This window comes from Girardinichthys multiradiatus, chromosome 14 (genome assembly GCF_021462225.1).
Source record: "Girardinichthys multiradiatus isolate DD_20200921_A chromosome 14, DD_fGirMul_XY1, whole genome shotgun sequence".
In the NCBI taxonomy this organism is placed as follows: Eukaryota; Metazoa; Chordata; class Actinopteri; order Cyprinodontiformes; family Goodeidae; genus Girardinichthys; species Girardinichthys multiradiatus.
In genome coordinates, this window is record NC_061807.1 from 37392986 (window position 1) to 37398985 (window position 6000).

Genomic DNA, 6000 nt, shown 5'->3' on the forward strand with positions numbered 1-6000 from the left:
TGAAACGCTGCTGCTGTGGCCACACTACCAGAAATTCCTGGTTTTAGTTTCTTTTCTAGATGTTCTTGTCTGCTCTATGGTATCAATGTGGACTGTTGAGTGGTTACAGGCTCAGACAACTCACAGAAGGAAAATGTTAGACCAATGCATTTCCTTGTGTTCTCCACATACACATGCAAGCTTTTTCTGGGTACTCCAAATCTCTCTCTATAATACAAAAGCAAACATTTTAGGCTGTTTATACATAAAAATATTCCCTAATGTTAAATATGAGAAAAATCTACAAGATTGAAGGGAAGAAGGTTAGCTTTTACTAGCTTTAAGTAATTTTTACAACTGTGCTTTTTCATATGCTTTTTTACTGGTAGAGGCTGATGATGTTTAATTTATCAAAATTAAAGGAAGGAAGTTTGGATATTAAATGCAAATAAGAGGAAACAATTAAATGTGCCCACAGAGTTAAATAGAAAGCAAAGTACAAAAATCAACAACAACTACAGAACAACTGGGAAAGACAAAGTGCTGCATGGAAAGTACCCAAAGCGAATTACAGAGGCAGATGTAGACCAACACAGAACAAACCAATGGCTCAGCACAACAGGGTTGAAAGCAGAAACAGACAGCCTGACCATAGCAGCACAAGAGCAGAGCCTAGCTACCAGATCCTATCACCCCCACATCATGAAAGATGGAATCAACATACTACGTAGGTTATGTGGAAATTATGAAGAGACCACTGACCACATCAGGTCAGCTTGGCCAGAATTACCAAAAACTGAGTATACCCAGAGGCATAATAAGGCATGTGCAGAGAATACAAGATAAAAACAACAGAAAAATGGTAGAGACATCAGTCCCCGACAGTCACAGAGACTCAAGAAGTCACCATCCTTTGGGACATGCCAGTTCAGATGGATGGAGAAATCATGGCGAACAAACCAGACATTGTCATCAAGAACAAGAAAGAAAAGGTTTGCATGCTGATTTATACTACAACATCATCAGAAAGAAATACCTCGATAAAAGTGAGAGAAACACTCTCTAACTATAAAGATCTGGAAATTGAAGTTATCAGAATGTGGAACATGAGAGCCAAAACAATACCACTGGTCATAGGAGCACTAGGCCTTGTGAAGAAATTACTGGAAAAATTCACCAAGAAGATCCCAGGCAACATCAATTTTAAAAGGTATTTAAATAGAAAATGTAAATTAATCAATCAATGAATTAATTAACTAACTGAAGAGTTTAGGGAAGAGAGGCAAATACCATGCATAAAGTCTGCAAGTTGGGATGTGAACCCAGGACCTTCTTGCCACCAGGCAACAGTGCTAACTCTGTGTTATTTGTATTAGCATTAATTGTTGAGTAATGTGGCTCAATGTCTGTTAAAAAAAAGCTTTATTTGTTATTAAACTTAAAAAGTGTCTGTTAAATACTTATATCGTCAGGCTGTTTTGGAGCCATAGCAGCCAAAATATGATTCATCCTCTATAGCGGGATATAAACTCACTGAGGTCCAGTTCCAAAAATTCCTCCTAGTAAAAGGTCCGAACGGAAGTCTGGCTTTTGTCTTTTTGTGTCTTACCTACCCAGATGTCCACATGTTAACTTTTAACAAAGTGCACTTTTATAGTATAGCCTTGCAGCAAGAAGGTCCTGGGTTCAACTCCCAAACGGGGGTCTTTCTGCATGGAGCTTGCATGTTCTCTCTACACATGCGTGGGTTCTCTCCGCGTACTCTGGCTTCCTCCCACAGTTTTGTGTCCTTCTAAATTGCCTTTAGGTGTGAATGACTGTGTGCATGGTTGTTTGTCCTGGGTGTCTCTGTGTTGCCCTGCGATGGATGGTGACCTGTCCAGGGTGTACTCTGCCTCTCGCCCGTAGACTGCTGGAGATAGGCACCAGCTCCCCCGTGACCCACTATAGAGGAAGCAGTACAGAAGATGAATGAATAAAAGTAATCCCTGGTAAATAAATTCAAGGCCTTTATTTCAGATTAAAACAGAAACCTGAAATAAAAAAAATACATTTTAAAATTGCAAACAGAGCATAATAACATTTTCCTTAAATTGAAGAGGTCCCAGTCTAAAGAACTGAAGGCTGGGAAAAATAAAAACAGAAAAAAAAAAAGTGCAAGCAAACTTGTTTTCTTTTTTTTTTGCTTAAATTAAAGAGGAACCAATTTAAACAAATGGAAATTGAAAGTAAAACACATCAGCATTTTTCAGAAAACAATAGGTGAAAAATTAAAACAAAGCTCATGCAGACATACAGGTGTTTATATGAGCATATGAGGCACAAGTTTTGAACTGCCTGCTGGAAGAATGAACATAAATTTCTCCGTCCATTCATCTTTAAAACAGCAGTTTTCCACATCAGCCATTTTTTTTTTTTGAAGCAAGCCTTGCCATCACCGCTTCCAATTTCACTCTGCTCCTGTCCGCTTACTGTGCTGCCTGCACAGGGAAAACGACAGATTTGATTGGTTCAACTGAGTGACATCATTGTGTAATACCTGGAGTAGAGGTGAGCCCCAAAACACACCTCATCTTTGTTTGGCTCTGCATCTAAGCTGTCTATCGCCGTGGACGTCGAAAAAAATGCTCCATGAAAAAATTTATTGGATTGCCTAAGGGTCCGGACAGAACCATTGCTTGGTTCTTTCAGCGCATGAAAACAAAGAAAGCTGGAGGACCTGATAATGTCTCCCCATCATGCCTGAAAGCCTGTGCAAATCAACTCGCGCCGATCTTCACCTGGATCTTGAACAAGTCACTGGAGACGTGTGAGGTCCCTTCTTGCCTCAAACGATCCACTATCATCCCGGTGCCCAAGAAACCCACCATTCTAGGATTGAATGACTACAGGTCTGTAGCACTGACGTCTGTGGTCATAAAATCCTTTGAGCGGCTGGTGTTGAAGCACCTGAAAGACATCACATGCCCCCTGCTGGACCCCCTGCAGTTTGCTTACCGAGCAAACAGGTAGGCAGATGATGCTGTCAACTTAGGCCTACACTTCATCCTGCAACAACGCGACCGTCCAGGGACGTACTCCAGGATCCTGTTTCTAGACTTCAACTCGACCTTCAACACCATCATACCAGACATCCTCCACCAGAAGCCCACCCAGCTCAACATCCCAGCCTCCACCTGTCAGTGGATCAACAGCTTCCTGACAGACTGACAGCAGCAGGTGAGACTGGGGAGCATCCTCTCCAGAACCAGATCAATAAGTACTGGTGCCCCCCAGGGCTGTGTTCTATCCCCACTCTTCTTCTCCCTCTATACAAATGACTGCACCTCAGCGGACTCGTCCGTGAAATTCCAGAAGTTTGCAGATGACACCACTGTCATTGGACTGATCCAGGACGGTGATGAGTCTGCATACAGACAGCAGGTGGATCGGCTGGTACACTGGTGTAGTCAGAACTACCTTGAACTCAACCCACTCAAGAATGGGGAAATGGTGGTGGACTTTCGGAGAACACCACCCCCATACACCCTCCTCACCATCCTCAACAACACCGTGTCGGCTGTGGACCACTTCAGCTTCTTAGGAACCACCATCTCTGAGGACCTGAGATGGTCTTCACACATGGACACTATTCGGAAGAAGGTCCAGCAGAGACTGTACTTCCTGATGCAACTCAAGAAGTACAACCTTCCACAGGAGCTGCTGGTCATCTTCTACACTGCCATCATTCAGTCTGTCCTGTCTTCATCCATCTCAGTGTGGTTTGTCGCATCCACAAAACAGGACAGGTCCAGACTGCAACGAATAATCAGGACTGCAGAGAGAATAATCAGGGCTGACCTTCCGTCCATCCAGGACTTAAACTGTTCAGAGCTTTACCTTCAGGCCGCCGCTACAGAGCACTGTTTACTAAAACCAGCCGCCACAGAGACAGTTTCTTCGACCAGGCTGTTTCTCTGATGAACATTTAATAAAGTACCAAACAATAGCATACAGATGTTGCAAATGCACCTTTTTATTTATATATGCGTATATTTGTATATTGTAAATATGTATATTCTTTAATGCAAAAAATAAAAACCAGAGAGCAAAGTGTACCGGAGTCCAATTCCTTGTTTGTATGTACGAACTTGGCAAAAAAGCTGATTCTGATTCCGGTCCTGATTCAGACCGAGATCCGCTATTTGATGATGTCTGCTCCATAGAATGTCCTGTGACTGTTTACATGAAACTTGACATTAGGCTAGATTTCTCATTGCTCAATCATCCATTTTCCATAGCCTATTGTTGGTGCCTATCTGCGGCATAAAAAAGGGCAAGAGGTTGGGTACACCCTGGACAGGGGGCCAGTCCATCACTGGACCAAGACCGACATGCACTAGGCCAGAGGTGTCAAACTGCAGTCCTCAAAGGGCGGTTGTACAGCAACTTTTGGATCTGTCCCAAATCCAGCACGCCTGAATCAAATGTCCTCCTCGTGCACTCAAGTTCAACAGAATGTTGCTAATGACCTAACTATTTTATTTAGCTCTATTGACACTGAGACACGTCTGAGAGTTGAAGGACACTGAAACACGAGGACATCTGTGCACTTGACTAAAAACCAAACACATTTACTCCGATACGGATTTATAATGACCAGGTAACCTAACATTTATCTGTAAACTTTATACAGAAAGGCCTAAGGAAAATTCCAACCTTTGTGTTGTAAGAAGAGAGTGCTTACCACTAAACCACAGTGAAGCAAGATTTATTATTAATCAATGTGAAAAAAACTTTTGGTTGTTCCCGACAAATATGAATAATGCAACACAAGCCATTTCGTAGCTAACAAAGGGCAATGAGAGCCAGTTCCTTTCCCAGTGTTTTCTATGGCCACAGGCCAATAAATCATAAAAAAGTTCTCTATAGATTCAGCCAATCTATGTAACAGAACATATAGGATAGCGCTGAGATTTCCTGCAGGTTAATGCTGATGCTTCTACATGGTTTGGAGATGTGCATCTGAGAAGTTAGAACAAAAAGCACGAATAATGAAAACAGAGCAATGTAAAGCATTAAATATTATGTTTGTATATTGCATATTCATTTCTTTAACACAGAAATGTTTTTGCTAAGACTAAGAAGAAACAGATTTTCTTTTTCATTTAGGAAAAATGGTATACTGATGACCTTTTTCTCACCCATCTAGGATCATTAGTACAACTTTATTTCACCCCAGGTGAGTTTGACTGTCAACATTTGCTTGGTTTCACAGTGTTTTCAAATTTAAAGTAAATATTTCATATCTACCAGTGTTGGTCTGCTCATAGTTTTTTGTGTTTATTCAGGGATCATAATAAGCCATAACTTATAAGAGTCAATTGAGCAAATTGGAGATCAGTGTCAGAATAAATAGAATTAGGGTGTAACATAAAGTGTTCAGAAAAAAATATACAAGTTCACTAAAGTTTACATGAGATTTGAGCATGCTTGTGAGTATTTATCTTCATAATTCCTGAAAATCCTTAACTACAAAAAAACAAAACAAAAAAAAACAACAATGGTTAAAGGGTATGAGTATGAAACAGTTAGGTTACAGGTTCCAAATGGAAGTAGAAAATGTGAAATGGTGAAATGTGGGTTCAAAATGGGGGTTAGAATTGGCAAAGGGGAAACTTGACCCAGTTAAGCCCAAATACACCCTTAAGGCATAACATTCTGACCACCTGTCAAATAGACCAGTGGATCATTTAAGTTTTGTAAGTTGCAAGGTGGGGCCTTCATGGATCAGACTGCAGTGCACATGATCGGCAACAATGCTAGGAGGTACAGGGGTTGGACAATGAAACTGAAACACCTGTCATTTTAATGTGGGAGGTTTCATGGCTAAATTGGACCAGCTTGGTAGCCAGTCTGCATTGATTGCACATTGCACCAGTAAGAGCAGAGTCTGAAGGTTCAATTAGCAGGGTAAGAGCACAGTTTTGCTCAAAATATTGAAATACAAACAACATTATGGGTGACATACCAGAGTTCAAA